This window comes from Equus quagga, chromosome 13, assembly GCF_021613505.1.
Source record: "Equus quagga isolate Etosha38 chromosome 13, UCLA_HA_Equagga_1.0, whole genome shotgun sequence".
Lineage (NCBI taxonomy): Eukaryota > Metazoa > Chordata > Mammalia > Perissodactyla > Equidae > Equus > Equus quagga.
The window spans coordinates 11,309,858-11,327,305 of record NC_060279.1 but is presented as its reverse complement, the minus strand read 5'-3'; the positions used below and the strand labels follow the sequence as shown (position 1 = coordinate 11,327,305).

The window sequence follows — 17,448 nt, the reverse complement described above, 5'->3', positions numbered from 1 at the left end:
CATCTTAACTTATCATACTTTACTTCAGATTAATGCTAATATAATCCCGTAAAATATAAAACTCTGATCCAATATAGCTACCTTCCCTTCTGCCACTTTTGTGCTGTAATTATCATATTCCCTTACAAGAATTTTCTCCCAACTTCCTGCATCAGTTATTGAGAGGGATATTGAAGTCTCCATCTGTAATTGTGAATTTTCTATTTCTCCTTTTAGATCTATCAGTTTTTGCAAAAGTATTTCAATGCACTATTGTTAGGTGCGTACATTCAGGATTGCCATGCCTTCTTGGGGGAAATAACCCCTTTATCATAAGGTAACGTCCTTCTTTATCCCTGAAAATATTCCTGTTCTTAACTCTGCTTTCTCTGAAATTATTATAGCTACCAGCTTTCTTTTGTTTAGTATTTGCATGATACAACTTTCTCCATCCTTTTACTTTCAATTTATCTACATATTTATCTTTAAAGCAGATTTCTTAGGGCCAGCCCAGTGGCACAGCGGTTAGGTTCATGTGTTCTGCTTCGATAGCCCAGGGTTCACCGATTCGGATCCGGAGCATGGACCTACACACTGCTTATCAAGCCATGCTGTAGCAGGTGTCCCACATATAAAGTAGTGCAAGATGGACACAGACGTTAGCTCAGGGCCAATCTTCCTCAGCAAAAAGAGGAGGATTGGCAGCAGATGTTAGCTCAGGGCTAAGCTTCCTCAAAAAAAATAAGTAAAGTGGATTTCATCTAGATAGGTATAGTTTGGGTCTTGCTCTTTTACCCAATTGATGATTTTTGCCTTTTAACTAGTGTATGATTATTGATATGTTTTTATTAAAATCTACCATTTTCCTGCCTCCTACCTATTTTTTTCATTTATTTAGTTTTTTTTTTCCACTTTTTCTTCCTTCTCTGGACGTAATTGAACATTGTTTGTGATAACTTTTTATTACTCTAGGAACTTATTAAATATACCTTTCTTTAAAATTTATTTTGGTGATGTCTTGAAGTTTACAGTATACATTTTAAAACAACCTGAGTCTGTCTTCAAATAATATTATACACTACTTCAAAGGTAGTATAAGACCTTATAACAGTGTATTTCCAATTCCTTCACGTTATCCTTTGTGCTGTTCTTGTCATGTATTTTACTTTTACACATGTAAACAGATTACATGTTACTATTTTTTATAGTATCATTTCGTGCAATTAAAAATAAAAGAGTAAATGTTATTTTACCTTAATTTTATTTCCAGTGCTCATCATTTATTTGTATAAATCCAGATTTCTGGCCCACATCGTATTCACTTTATATGTGGGATGCCTACCACAGCATGGCATGCCACGCAGTGCCATGTCCGCACCCAGGATCCAAACTGGTGAACCCTGGGCCATTGAAGCAGAACGTGTGCACTTAACCACTGCGCCACTGGGCCGGCCCCTGTTTTTTTTTTTTAAAGATTGGCAGCTAAGCTAACATCTGTTGTCAATCTTCCTTTTTTTTCCTTTTTCTTCTTCTCCCCAAAGCCCCCCAATACCTAGTTGTTTATTCTAGTTGTAGGTCCTTCTGGCTCTGCTATGTGGGACGCCACCTCAGCATGGCTTGATGAGTGGTGCTAGATCTGTGCCCAGGATCCAAACCAGTGAAACCCTGGGCTGCCAAAGCAGAGCGCACGAACTTAACTACTCGGCCACGGGACCGGCCCCTTGAAGTGTGGGTTTTAATGGTGCTTGTCCTGCTTGGTGTTCTAAGTCCCACTTGGACATGGGTTTTGTCTCTGTCATTAATTTTGGAAAATTCTTGGTTATTATTTCTTCTGCTTCATTCTCACTTCCAGAATTCCAATTATTATGTGTATGTTAGCCTACTTAATATTGTCCCACAGCTCTTGGTTAATCTGTTCTGTTCTGTTTTGTTTTATTTTTTTTTTTTTACTCTTATTTCCCTTTGTGTTTTAGTTTGGGTGATTTCTATTGCCCTATCTTCAGGTTCACTTCTTCTTTCCTCAGCTCTGTCAAGTGTACTGATCATATCATTAAAGGCATTGTTCACCCTGTTACTGTGTTTTTTATTGTTAGCATTTCTATTTGATTCCTTCTCATAGTTTAAATCTTTCTGCTGAAATTGCTTATCTGATAGTATATTTTTTCCTACCTTTTTCATTAGACTCTTTAACACATTAATCATAATTATTTTATTTCAAATAGTCCCATCATCTGTGTCATACCTGAGTCTGGTTTGATGATTGCTTTGACTTTTCAGACTGTTTTTTTCCCTGAATGCTTTGTAATCTTTGGTTGAAAACCAGACATATTGTATGGGACATTTGATACTGAGGTAAATATTTTTCATGCTTGGAGATAAACATGCTTTTCATTCCGCAGACTTTCAATGTGGGGTTTGTGTTAATTTAGTCATGATTGTTGTTTTGAAGTTTGTTGTTGTTGTGATTATCCTCAGTACACTGCAAGTTTCCATTTTTCCTATTAATACTTTGTGTTTAGAATGTGGACTACTTTGTTAGAGGAATATTCTCGCTGTGTTCTTTCTGTTGGGTTTTCAGTCCTCCCTCTTCACTGTTTCCCAGAAGGAATCTGTCTCTTGCAGCAGTCCTTCCTGTATTCCTTTGGGTTTTTTCCTCAGTGCTTGTTAGGTGTTGAGGGTGGTTGTGGGAGGAGAGATGTTCTCTGATGTTCTGATTAATCCTCAGTCTGAGTCAGATACTGTGAACCTATTTCTTGGGGGTGTGGACTTCCCAATTATTTCTGCCCTTCTTCCAATTGTAATGCTGGATCTGGCATATGGTGCTGCTCCTTGACCAAGAGTAAAGCTTTTTTGTTTCCTGTTCCTCTCTCCCAGCTGCAGTAGGTTTCTACCAGTGCCCTCAGGCTATAATTTTTTTGCCCCTCCCTTTCTCCTACAGACTAATCCTTTTGTTGTGTAGGGAACATAGTAGAGTGGCTCTGGGTGATGTTTAGGGAACAGTTGCTGTTTCCTTCCTCCAGCTAACACCACATGAGAAGTTTTCTCAAGATTCTCTCCAGTCTTTCTTGATGGGGTTCATGGAGGAACAGTTTGCAAAAGGGTGCTACTTCCCTACCCCCAATTTTTATGACTGCAGGGGCCTCACACTCTCATGCTAGCCATCCTGTAGCATTTTGTTAAACTTGAGCTTAATCTTTCTATTGGCTTATCCAGCTGTTTCTGTGTCAGGTAAGCAAATACTCTGGTATTGTCTCTCCCTACAGGTACCAGTTTCTCCTGATTTTATGTTGTTTTACCAGTGATTCAGTTCTTTAATACGTTCAAGAAATGTCATTAATTTATAGTTTTCCAGCTTTTGTCTTATTGTAAGCCTAGGAGCATTGTTCTTTCCAGCTTGTTCAGTTCTCTACTTTTTAACATTTGTATTACTTCTACAGATATAAATATAAGGGTTTTTTAATAGTCACTTTTAATTATCTTAGACTTACTTTTTGCTGTTTAAATTTGTGTGTTGTTAGCTTATTTCAGAACTGTGTTAATAGTAAATAATATTTCATTTCTTATAATATTTTTGGGATGATTAGCCTTTTTTGAAGTATGGCTTATAATATGTATCCATCTGTGACCAACGCCTCCCAGCCCCGCCGCTAGACTGAACATATATCATTCAGTATAGTGACAAAAGTAATCTCAATTACAAAAGATAATTAAGTCTCTGAATTGTCAGTAGCAATGAAATCATCTACTTGAAATTTGTTTTCTAGCCTTCATACAAATTTAGCCAAGGGCACGAATTTTTAAAATATGGAGGAAATATTTAGGCTATCCAGAAGTTTTGATATGATGTGATCTTAACCATTAAGAACTTTTTAATTTTTTAGTCTCAAATAAGGAATGTTTCTATAAAAATTTGCCAGACTTCTTATATGCAACTGACAGATATGAAGATATATTTATGCCAATTTGGCATTCTACTTATGAACCCAGAGGATTGCTATAGAAATTCAAACAATATAGACTATTGCTGTGTTTTATTATAACTTGTAAAATCTTGAGGTAGTTTAGTTTTATTAAGCATAGCCCTATTCTTTAGCATTCTGTACATTTAAAATCAAATTTATTTAAGTACGAAGTTTTCACCATTAGAGACTGGAATCTTATCAATGTAAAATCAATTTTGGTATGTATCTAAGCATAAATCTGATGATTTTCTTTTTGATATGTCTTGAATTCATCATTTTTTTCTACCCCTGCTACTCTGCCACTTACTACAAGTTTAGACTTTCATCATTCCCTGCCATTACTTCTTAATAGTGCTAGGCTCTTTTATCTGCACTTGCACTGTTAAAATCCTTCAGTAGTGTCTTGATGGTCACAGAATAAAATCTAAGCTTCTTTATGTGATATTTAATGCCCCCTCTCCTGTCCCTTCATCAGGCCATCACCTACCTCTTCAGCATGATCACCTCCCACTTGCATAGGCCCTTTTTACACTCCAGCAACATTGAACTACTGATAGATCCTCAAACACCCTATGTTGGTTTCTCGTCGTTGTTGTTTAACCTTTGACCTTGCTGCACACTGTGCCCAGATATCCTTTCCTGCACTTCTCTTTGTTACATATTGTAATTCCATTAGACTGGAAGCCCTTTAAGTACAGTGCTGAGTTTTGTAGCCACAAAAATAGTAAAGTGTTCATTGGGTAGATAACTACCGTTAGATTGATCTAGTCTTACCTTTTGCCCTTCATAGAAGTGATTTATGTATCTGATGGGGTATTCTTCACACTTTTTCAGTACTTCTGGTGATAGGGAGCTCCTGTTTCACCAGGAAGCCCATTATATTTTTCTATAACTCTAAATCTTACAAAGTTGTCCCATAAAAACAGCTTTTATCTCTTCTTCCCATCACCTAATAAACAGTAAATGTTAAAAAAATGTGTAATGTTCAAGAACTCCACGTACAGTAAAAGTCATCATTTTCTGAATTAATTTTCATCGTGTTAACTGACTGTTTACCTCAGTTTTACTTTTATCCTTTGGGGGTATAATGTCACTTGAAAATGTAGGCGAAGAGTTCAAAACTGCATTTTGTGAAGTTGTACTGATTTCATGTATATGGACTAGTTTAAAATATGAGAATGGGAGGATGAGAGTAAAGAGAAGAATAGGACATTTACTAGTATATGTAAACTACACTAGTACGGTAACAGCCCAGTTCTCAGCTTCTCGTTCTATTTCATTTTAAATTCTCATAGATTTCCATTTGTGAAGTTAACTTTTATACTAAATTTCTGTGAACCGTTTGTGTAATTCAAGTTCCAGTATTAAATTTAATATCTTTTTTAACCAAATAAATTTATATAGATTTGTAAAAGCATTACAAATAAGCTTTACATGTATAATTATTCTCACTAAACTCAAAAACTTACTTAGGTTAAAAATTCTTATTTATCTTGGTATTCACTTTGCCTTGCATGAAATCTGGTAAATTGGCACACAATTTTTTTTAAAAAATGAATAAGTAAATCTTTCCTCTCCACTCCCTCTCACCAGCCCCATGACCAATAGCAGAAAAACACACATTTCTCCTTTCTCTGAGTTCAACATTTATAGACAGGTTCCAATATCTATACTAGTTTTTTTCAAAGTATGGTTTACTGATCATCTACTTTGAAATTACTAATTCCCTGAGATATGTATTAAAAATGCAAATTTCTAAACCTCAGATTTAATAAGTTAGAGTTTTGAGGGTGGGACTCAGGAACCAACATTTTGTTATTGTTGTTTTTTCTTTATGGTATGCATAGTTCTCTTTTTTCATTTTACTAAATAGCCTATAATTACATGGGAGAAGCAAAGATTCTATCCCTGATACATCCTGTCTTGATCCCACCTGTGAGAATTTGTAGAGCTCCAACAGTGTTTCCATCTGGGACGAAAAAGAAGTATTTCCAAAGTGTTTCCAACAATAGCTGCTACAGACTTGTTCTTCCTTTCATGGGACTAATTAGGTACCGTCTCAAGACCTTCTAAGAGCCACATAAGGAGGCTCTCCAAGATCTTTTTTGAAGTTCGTCACTTTGGAAGATGTAAAGACCAACTCCAAGGGAAAGATTGGATAATAGGCTGGAGCTTGTTGATCTCCTCAACAGCAAAAATAAAGGCTAGAACATTCTTGTAGTGCTTGTAGTACATCAGGATCTTAAAGCTGGAGTCAAAGATCTGTCTCCCAGAAGGCAGTACGTCCTGATGTTTCATCAGCCAAATTTGACCAAATGTTTACCAATTTATTATAAAGGATACAACTCAGGAATAAGCAAATAGAAAAGATGCATAAGGAAAGGTGTTGGTGGGGATGGTGGTGTGGGGCTTCCATGCCCTCTCTGGGCAAGCCACCTTCCCATCACTTTAATGTGTTCACCAACCCGAAAGCTCCAGAACCTCCATTTTTAACACCGTGCCCATGGGATTCCTGTGTAATAAAGTGCTATAAAATACCAGTTTTAGAAATTTCTTCTTCTATTTGTTTTCTAAGGATTTGTTGAATTAACAAAATAAATTTTATCTAACTAAATTTTCAAAGACCCTAAATGACCATAGAAAGAAGTGAGGTTAATTTAAATCAGACAGTGAGCTCTTTGGGAATTTATTGTGTACAACCAAAAGAAATTTATTATAACATGCTATTCCTTTGATTTTTTTTCTTTCAACCTTTGACATATTAACATCCTTGTTTCCTTTTGGCTTTGTCATTCTTCGAAGTCATTTAAGCCTAAAACTCCCAAATTATTATTGTTGCATCTCTTTGTATCTTCCCTGTAATTATTCATCAAACAACAATAATAGTTTCTTTGAAATATCTCCTATATTTGTCTCTTTTCATTCATTTGTACTTTTCATCTCCTCATTCTTGTTCCTTCCTCCACCCCACCCTGCCGTAGGTTAAACACCTTTATATCCCCTTCAGTCTACCTTTGTACACTGCTACCACATGTCCTTAATCAGTACACAGAGAATTCAGATAGAGTCAGACCTTGCTTATTAAATTGACCCCTAGGTCATTCAGAAAAGTTTCTTTCAAACTCAGTATTTATATGTCACTACAACTTGTATATTTGACCATCATTAAAAATCAGGGGAAAATTTGATAAATGTATTACTGAACTTGTCAATTATTTTATCTGTTTCACTTCAAATACCGTTATCTAATTTAAAAATTGTATTTTACTCTTACTGTTAAATATGATCCTTAAGAAAATCCAATTCCAAGTGTAGAAAAAAATACAATAGTAGAAATGATCCAAAAGTAGCTCAGATTTCAAATTTTGTAGTAATTAATTAGGAAATCAGCCTTTAAAATAAATATAGATTAATCATAGTGTAATTTTTAAAGGTCACTCCTCTCTCTGCTCCTTTAATTATTCCTCTTTCCTCATGTGTTTGATCTTAGGCATCATATCTAAACTATCACCTGTGTTCTAGATTTTCAAGAATCTGGCATAATGCTCCTTGTCCGACCTTCTTCCTATTTTCTGACACAAAACATCTATGAAGAAAGTTTCTGAATTGTTCTGTACTGTTCCTATTCTTAACTCTGAACTTGTGCTCCTGTTTGTTCCTCATATATTTCTATCTTGTCCTTTCTCTCCTACTTATCTGAATCTGTCATCCTTTCTCAACCCAATCCCTACTTTTCTATTCCTCTCTTAACCATTTTATCTCCTTGATTTCTGGTTTCTCATGGCTACTGATGCATCTGTAGAAAGTACTCTACCAGCTGCCATTAAAGTATATTCTTCTCTAATTGTACTTCTTTAGTGTTGCCCCAGGTGTATTCCTTGCTTCTACAATACTTTGAGAGTAGAAAATATCAACAGCAGCTGCCTTAATAAGATCTACTTAGTTTTCTAGAAAAGAATTAGAGATAAGTTAAAATTTAAGTCCACTTAACTTGGAGAGCCTACTTTATGTTTTTAATCTAGTTCGTAAGATCATAACTCTGGTGACTAGAATGATAGAATAGTATAGTCATACTTGAGACAACAACCCTTTAATTTTAAAGAAATTTAGGTTATAGTATTTTAATAAGAATAACTGCCACTTATTTGTTTGCTGCCTGTAATATGCCAGTTCCTTTTTGGTTAGATACTTTACTGTGTTTTCCTTGAGTCTTCATAAAAATTCTATGAAGTACCTAAGATTATCTGTTTTATAGTTGAAGAAATTGAGTGTCTGAGAGGGTTAAAGAGTACTATGGCAGAACCAAAATTGCAGGGCTTCATGTTGTAAATTCATTGTTGTTTGTACCTTGTTACATGCTATCCCTAAAATAGTGCAGACCTCCTGAAACAGCTTTGCCAGAATATTCTGGAGGAATCTTGCAAATGGTGCCTTTGGAAATACACAGTGTCATGCTCAGAGGTCCACCTCAATATTAATCAGCAGTACAGTCATTTTTCCCTGTCAGAGATGCCATTGCAAGCGTCCAAGGTCTTAGAGGTATTGACATGGGAGGGAAGTTGTAGGTGTCTGGAGGTAATATTTGAGTGCTGTGTGGCAAGGAAAATCACGTTGACTAGGGCTGCTTGGTAAGAAGAGAGGAGACTTTGGAAGGCATTGAGAATGAAGGAAAGGTGGTGAATGTATGTGATATTTTTGAGTATCTCAATCCTTCCCTTGTACATGTTCATTACAACCTTTTCTCCCTGAAAAGATCACTTTGACCTTGTATTCTAAATGTGCCTTTTTAATGGTTCTTTTTCTGTTATCTGGATCCTGGGTTTTTTTTTTTTAATAGTTTATTTGAATGCATTAAAGTGTATTTAAATGAGAATTTGATGCAGTCAGGAAGTTGGTATAGAAAAGACTGGATAACAAAAGTCTTCTTAATAATGAAGCACAACAAAAATGGAACCTGCAGGAACTAACCATGTAGACAAATGAAAAAATGTCTTTTGTCTACAAATTGCAGTGATCCTACATAAACATGGAGGTCTCTGTCTGGCTTAGGACAGATGGCTAAGTCTGATCGTTCCCCTCCATACAACCTTTAAAACCAACACTCAAAGTCCCGCTCTCCTTGCCATCTTGTTTAATATCTCTGCTGATTAAGTGTACTGGATTTATTAATAGACAAACAAGTGAGGTTACTTCTACATCCATCTTAACTGGTTTTTGAGGTTTCTTACGGTTTTTGAAAATAGGTTATTGTTTGTTTGTTTGATTAAAGGACCCACAGCCAGGAAGTGAAATGAATACAGAAATATTATTTTTCTGAGGGGCTACATTAGCTTAATTAATCCAGGGTTATGAGAAAGGTTAATCAATATTTTAGTTATAAAGAAGCTAATCAGAGGTACCTCCCATGAAATTTTTCTCATTAAGAATTGATTTGTCATTAAGAAAGTGACTTTTCCAAAATACAGTTTATGTAATCTTATAAGTCTGTAACCAAATTTCAGAAATGATCATTTCCAGGGAAGAGCTGGCTACTAACTATTAACTTCTTGGTACTAAATTTGAAATCTTAGTTTTTCATGGTGTATGTTCTGCTGTAAGTTGAGGGAGTGGCACGGAGCGGGGGGGGAGCTGCAGTGGCATTTCTAATGCACTGAGGTGTGGTAACAGCACCAGAGTGCCAAGAAATGTAGTATTTTCCTTGTGTTTTTAAATCCTTTATAGTGCGCCCATCTTTTTGAGTCTATTGGCTGCCATGTTCTTCTGTTTCTTCTTCCGTGTAACTGCACGTGTGTCCTCACCCTTTGCTGCCATATCGTATGTGCCCCTTAAAACTATGTTCTCCACAAACTCTAGTCAATGTAGCAGATGATGGCTGGCTTCTACTCAGATCAGATGTGTGACTATAGGAATCCAGTGATCCTCGTACATAAGAAATCAAAGCTGATTATGTTAACTAAAGCTGAACTTAAATCTGAATGTAAATTTGAATATGAGTTATTTTGTACACTGCACCAATACCGTTAGTTGCACATCCTTCTTTGGCTGTTTGAGCTTTTCTGGAAGGTCAGACTTTGATCCTCACAATATAAATTTTAAATCCCATTATAATATAAGATGGATATTTACTATGTCTACCTATATTATTATACTTAAAAATTGGGTGGAACTATATTTTTATGGCCAAGGATATGCTAAAATCAGGGACAATAAGGTATGTAATGGTAGAGTTGTACTAGTTTTTTATGATAGGTTGATGCCTGTGCCTGTTGTTAAATATTTTTAATATCCACCCCTGAGAACAGCTGGTATTGTGTGTGCGCTAATTGTGAACACAAGTTCCTTTGGATACCAAATCAAAAGATTAATTCTTTTTTTTTTTTTTTAAGATTTTATTTTTCCCTTTTCTCCCCAAAGCTCCTTGGTACACAGTTGTATATCTTTAGTTGTGGGTCCTTCTAGCTGTGGCATGTGGGACGCCACCTCAGCATGGCTTGATGAGTGGTGGCATGTCCGCACCCAGGATCCGAACCAGCAAAACCCTGGGCCGCCAAAGCAGAGGGCAAGAACTTAACCACTCGGCCACAGGGCCAGCCCCCAAAAAAGATTAATTCTTAACAGAAAAAAAAGTTTGGGGCAGGGAGAAAACGTGAGGTTCTGGTGATTCTGGTGGAGGTGAATCTTCTTCCTTTTCCTTCCTCTGTGTGTGTGTGTGTGTGTGTGTGTGTGTGTGTGTGTTGGTCTACACACATGTATCATTCTAAACTGATACTTAGACATGATTTCTGACTACTTTGAAGTCTGAGTTGTTGACGTATTAAGTTAGCCTTTAGAAATGGTAAAACTTCTTAGAAGAAGCTCTACAAAGAAAATTGTACTTGCTAGACCAATCTATATGTGTACATGGCTATTTTGCCAGAGAGAGAAGCAGTTTATACCAAAATATTTTTAACGAATGCTAATGTTCATATTTATTTGGTAGAGACAGATTCCAATGGTAAAATTATTGGGCTGATATATTTTGTTTATATTCATGATGATATTAAGCTCTTTTTTTAGATAACATTTGAATTTTATATGTACTCGTGTCTTCTGTTCAGTTTATACTACCCCTTTTAAAATCTCGTCATAAGGTATAGGAAGTGTCCAACACTTAGAGCACCATGAGTTTGCCATAAAAAAATCTGGTCCACCTTGTCTTAGAATGATTATAAAAAATCTTCAGTATGGAATGTTTCCATTATTTATTCAGAAAAATCTATTTATAAAGCTTAAGAATTTTGGAATTGAAAATATGTCAAGCTACCAAACCTAGAAGTCCTTTTGATTAGCAGTATAGTTCATTTCCTTCTATTAGGTAAGTTAGTTAAGAGCTGGTATTTGTTTGAATGAATCAAAAAAATTGAAGTATATGAAGATAATATGATATTTTATTGAAATAATGACCCATTATTCTATTAATCATAGATTGTGACTATATCATTCTATTGATATTGATCTTTATAGTTTAGGATTAGAAAGGGATTTGGCATTCCTAAGCAAGGATACCAGTGGGGAGGAAAGAGAAGATTTGGGTTTAACTGGATGATCTTGAAACTGTTCCCTTGTGATAAAGAAACTCCTATCTCCCAGATCTTAGATTGGGATTTTGGGGGAAGGTAGTGGCCTGGCAAGCCTTATATACTGACTGTAGAACGTTCTCTCTCTCCTTGGTTCTGTGGCCCAGCCCTTTCCTCTAATGACATCCCTTGAAATCATACTTAAAGGGAAATATAATAGACAAAATTCTGCATGCAAGAAGGCTTTTAAGAATCTAGGTATGTAAGATTTGAAATGTAATATCTATATATAATGTATGAGAGCCAAGACTCCCCTGTCCATATCAAATGCTCACCTAAGACCCCTTCCTCCTTCTGTTCTGATTTTGAATATTCATGTCGGCACAAGGCATGTGACAAGCTTACTGAATCAATATGCTGCACATCAACGACTGGTGTATTGCATCAGTCTTCACAAGTGGATTTGTAGCTTTGCTGTTCCATAGGTGTGGCTTTGAACAAATTAAGTCTCTCTAAGACCATGTTTTCTCTTTGTAAATTGAGGATAAAAATAGTATTTTCCTCAATAGGTTACTGTGTGGATTTAGTGAAATAATTTGTATAAAGTCCTTAGCACAGTAACTAGCCATAGTGCTCAACAAATGGTTATGTGATGATGATAGAAGTTTGGTTTTTTTTTTTTTTACTATCTCTGTAAGATAGTAAAATGAGACAATGGTAAAATGAGAATATTAGGTCACAAAGTTGTTTATTATCTGTCTTGCAAGTACAATTCAAACAACTAATTCACTCAAGCTTAGATCCTTTGTAGAATGCAGGGAGTGCTAATTGTAGCATTTTAGTTTAAAGAGTAAGACCTCTTATTGATAGGTTGTGATTTTGTATTCATTCTTTCTTAGACATATTTACCTATATTTTTACCAAGTCAGTTCTGAAAAACCACATGCTGAAAGAAAGGTCAAGGACAAAAACTGTTGGGTTTACAAATGGCATTTATTTAAAACCTTTAAAGATCATCTTGGGGGCTGACCCCGTGGCCGAGTGGTTAAGTTCATGCACTCCACTTTGGCGGCCCAGAGTTTCTCTGGTTTGGATCCTGGCACCGCTTATCAGGCCATGCTGAAGCCATGCTGAGGCAGTATCCCACATAGCACAACCAGAGGCATTTACAATTAGAATATACGGCTATGTACTGGGGGGCTTTGAGGAGAAGAAGAAGAAGAAGAAGAAAAAAAAAGAACATTGGCAACAGATGTTAGCTCAACTGTCAATCTTAAAAAAAAAAAAGATCATCTTGGAACCTGTGTTTGAATAGCTTTGTGTGGGCTCTCACATATTACCCACATCAGCGTAGATTTGTGTCTATATTAAGGTAAATGAACACTCTGGTCAAATTGGGGGACTCTCCTGATGAATCAAATCCAGACAAAAATGAAATGCTTGTAACTCCGAGATCCAGAAAGAATAGAAGCTTGATCAAAGAAGAAAATCTATTATAAAGTGGTTTTAATAGAAGAATGATTATGCATATCAAGAAAGCCACTATGGCTCAATAAGTTAAACGACAAAAATGCCAGCACTTCAATTATTTTCTCTCTTTTGTATTTAAATCAGAGGGTACTGTGGGGAAGTATATGAAGACTTTGGGATGGTTTGAAGGAAGTAAGAAGGAGTGGAGAAATTGGACAGTTGAATAGTATCGCTTAACAGAGCATTGATGGAAGAAAAACTGTTAAGAATCTCTGCATATTATATTTGCATCTCATCTCAAGGGAGAGGAAGAGGATGTTCATAAGGCAACTGTATATATATCATGCATAAACAGAAAAGCTGAAAGGGCAAATTCATTTGAAAGTGTTCTGAGGCTGCAGGATCCTGAGTGAAAATCAGATTTGACTGTACACAGAGTCTGTGAACTCCCACATAAGGAAAAAAGCCATTGTGATTTTCAGTCGTTGTGTTGCATTTTGAATACAAGTATTACCACCCTTCCACCTCACCCCAAAGAGAGAAAACACGAGGCAAAAGCCCTACTTCTAGGTCTGTAATCTTGATATGAAAAGAGCCTAAAGTATTTGTGGTCTTTTATTTGCAGTGACACTCCAGTCATCACTCCAAATTAGCACTCTCTTCTGGCAATGAGAAAGCAAGATAAGTGTTCATAAAAAAGAGAATAACCAAATAAGACAAGAGGCTTTATGGAGAGCATGTTAAGGAATTAACAGATATAATGTAGATCGTGAGTTGTTCTTGTTTGAAGCCTGGTTACCTCAAATTTTTATATACTTCTTCCTTTATATTTATTTGAGGAAGAATATTAAATTCAGCCATCTTCCTCACTGTTCTGTGTCCTCTGGGGGAGTTGTATTTACAAATACTATATGTTGTACTTAGTGATTTACCATTTTCGTTGTCCCAAGTCCTTGTCTAAAGAGTTAAGTGTATATACAGTTTTAACTTGGCAGACACTTTAAGAAGAAAAGTAAGTGCTTATAGCACAAACTGTTGAAGACAGAGCACTTTTTTACCAGCTATCTCAACTGTAGCTCTTGCTTTTAGAGGACAAATGTGAATAGTATTTCAGTGTACTTTACATTTGCCATGTTACTAATAGAGTGTTCTACCACTTGAAGGGGCGATTTGATCTTCAAGATCATATGTGTAGGCTCACTCCACCTCCCATCCCCACAATAAAATTTTCAAGGCACTTAATTCCTTCCTTAGTTCTACAACACAGGCCATAAGTTTGTTTTGGGAGAGGAAATGTTTCTGAATTTTCTGAGATCCTTCTTTGGCAAGGTTCTGCTTTTAAACATCTAAGTTTAGATGGGGGGCGGGGGAGGGATGTCGTTCATAGCTTCTGTCTTGAGTAGTGTTCTGATTAAGAGTACTGGAGTCAGGTTGCCAGGTTTGCTTCCTGTTGCCACTGAATATTAGCTCTGACGCTTTGGGCAAGTTACCAACTTTTCTGTGCCTCAGTTTCTTCTATGAATTCAGAATACTAGTATGTTCTGCATAATATTGTGGAATAAAATTAGAAAATATATGGAAAGTATTGAGATAGGTGGGAAACTCAAGGTAAATGATCAATCAATAAATAATAAATGTTGCTGTCATCATCTTCTACATTTTATACACAAATCCACGTAGCTGGACAATTGGACTTGTTTTTAATTTGTCAGATATTAATTTTGCAATATGCAAAATATATTCTCTGCATTTAGGTGATTTACAACCTAGTAAACATAAACATTTATAAGCAAATAACTATGGTATAACCCTGAATGAAAGAAATCCTTATAAGAGAATTACCCCTGAAAGTATTGACCCTAGAGATCAGAGATTACTTCTAATTGAGAAAATTATGGAAGGCTTTATGAAAATATCGGCTTTTGTGCTGAGTTTCATAAAGACATAAAGAGTTTCAGAAGGCTTAAGACAGAGGGAGAGGACATGTCTGGACAGAAGACCATAAACCAGCTTCTGTTTAGGTCCAACCAGGCATTATATACTAAGTACTATCTTAATTCAAAATCATCACCATAAATCTTTTAAGATAGGTACTCTTGACCTCTGTTTACGGGTGAAATTGAGGCTCAGAGAGGTTAACTGATTTACCCAAGATAGCACAAGTAAATAAGGAGTAGTAGAGATGGAATTTGAATCTAGGTCTAAATGGCTCTAAAACCCACATCCTTGGCTACACTGCCTTCAGGCTAGAGAATAGTATGAACAAAGGTGTAGGTGAGGGAAACGGCAATAGATGTTTAGGAAACTTCTAAGAGAATAGTCTAAGAAGGTGGGGTAGAAATCTCTTGGGGAATGAGGCTGGAGAGGTACCACATTATATAGTCTTGAATGCCATACCAAAAAAAAGTGTGGGCTTTCTTTTGTATGCATTAGTAAGCTCCTAAAGCCCGCGGTACGGGGGATGAGACAATCACATGAGAACATTTTCTTTTTTTTTTTTTTTAAAGATTTTATTTTTTTCCTTTTTCTCCCCAAAGCCCCCCAGTACATAGTTGTATATTCTTAGTTGTGGGTCCTTCTAGTTGTGGCATGTGGGACGCTGCCTCAACGTGGCTTGATGAGCGTTACCATGTCCGCGCCCAGGATTCGAACCAATGAAACACTGGACTGCCTGCAGCGGAGTACACGAACTTAACCACTCGGCCACGGGGCCAGCCCCAGAACATTTTCATAGCATGTGCAGAGTACATTGTAATGAGAAGAGATTGAAAGTAGAGTCCAGTTAGCTAGGTTATTAAATAACTTAATCAGTATTTTTTCTGTATTCAGTTTCCTTTTAAAAATGTTAAAGTCAACCTCACATATTACAAATATGTTTAAAGGTATTTCAGTATAATCACTTCAAAAAAGCAACTTTTGCACCTTGTTTGAGGATACAGTTATTTTCTCCCCCCTATTAGCATACAACCTGAAAATCTTTTTTGCTTTCTCCAAGAATTTCACTTGCTTAACTTAATACATGTGAATTGAAGAGCTTTTTAAGGGATAGGATTAAAGAAGATGACTCTAGGTGCTTGAGGGATGGGGATGAGAGGGTGAGACATCACTGAGGCAATAGAATACCAGTGGAAAAATTAGTTCTGTCTTTTCCTTGCCACTGACTCCTTGTTATCCATAAATAAAACCCTAACTCTGGTCTGGGAGAATTAGTTTGCATATTTGCCCCAACCTGTTGTTCTCATCTCATCAGCTGATACACAAGCTGATTAACAATTTCTCATCATCCCAAAACACCATTTTTTTCCAAACTCATTGCATTTTCATGACCTTGTGTCTTTGCCTAAAAGATCTTCCGTCCTTTCTCTTGAGGAATTTCAACTGTTATTCTTCCATGTTCCATTTGTGGCCTTATCTATGAAGCCTTTCTTGTCTCTCCTAGGTAGAGGATCACTTCCCTTCTTGCTTCCGCAGTTCCCCCTTTGAACTTTCTATTTCTTATAATAATATAGTAGTTTTCTGTTTAAAAATCTGTTTCCCCTGCTAGTCTATAATCTCAAGACCAGACATCATATCTTACTCATCTTTAGAACTCCAGTACCCAGCACAGTGTCTGGCATATAATATCTACCCTAATGATGATAAATGGATGTATAATGATAAGTGAATAAAATGGCATGAAATTAATAAACTTTATGCTGAATCCACTATTGTATCATGAACGTGCTATGATAATGGGCATTTATTCTCTCTGTGGAAGTAATTTGGAGAGTTACTTTATCACCTTGGAGATCAGGGAAAGATTTTTCCAGAAGCTTCCATCAAAGCCAAGTTCTAAAGGCTGAGTTAGCTTCAGGGACTTGTGGAAAGGCCCTTTACGCTACAGATTTGACCATTAGGTAGAGTTGCTTTTGATGTCACCAATACCATTTAATTCCCAAATCCAGTAACCTGTTATTACTAGGCAATTTTTTCATCTTCTCATGATTTTTGACCATTTTGGCTACTTCCTCTTTCTTAAACTCTTCTTTTAGCCTCAGCTAGAATCAACTTTCCCTCATTTAAAAAGGATCACTTATAAAATACATACTGTATGCCTGATATTTACATACGTGTCTTGTTTGATCACAACAACAACTCTATTAACTCAGATTTCTTCCCTTCATTTCCCACTTTCCTTCCCTTCCCCTCCCATTAGCTCTATTAGCTCAGTTTTATGTTATGGTTGAGGAGACTGAGATTCAGAGAGGTTAAGTAACTTGTCCATGATGACATAGTTTGGGAATGTTAGAGCTTCGAACTCAAGTGTTTCTGACTCCAGTGACTGTTTATTCCACTACGCCACTCTGTCTATATTTTGTTACATGATTTGTTAATTTGATTTTAGGGAGATAGATTGTCTGGTATAGTCTGGCCCATTTTATCCTGCAGGCCACTTGCTCACATGTGTGGGGAAACAGAATTGAACTCTCTCAAGTTGCTTT

At 36.3% G+C, this 17,448-nt stretch overlaps 1 protein-coding gene and 1 non-coding gene across 4 annotated transcripts in view; both read left to right on the top strand.

Annotated features, from left to right (window-relative positions):
- COP1 (COP1 E3 ubiquitin ligase) overlaps positions 1-17,448 on the top strand; it is a 238,708-nt gene that overhangs the window by 202,483 nt on the left and 18,777 nt on the right. The gene's annotated exons all lie outside the window — the stretch shown is intronic.
- On the top strand, positions 8,888-9,028 carry LOC124251644 (small Cajal body-specific RNA 3). Its single transcript, XR_006891835.1, has one exon. It is a non-coding gene; the product is annotated as a small Cajal body-specific RNA 3 (non-coding RNA).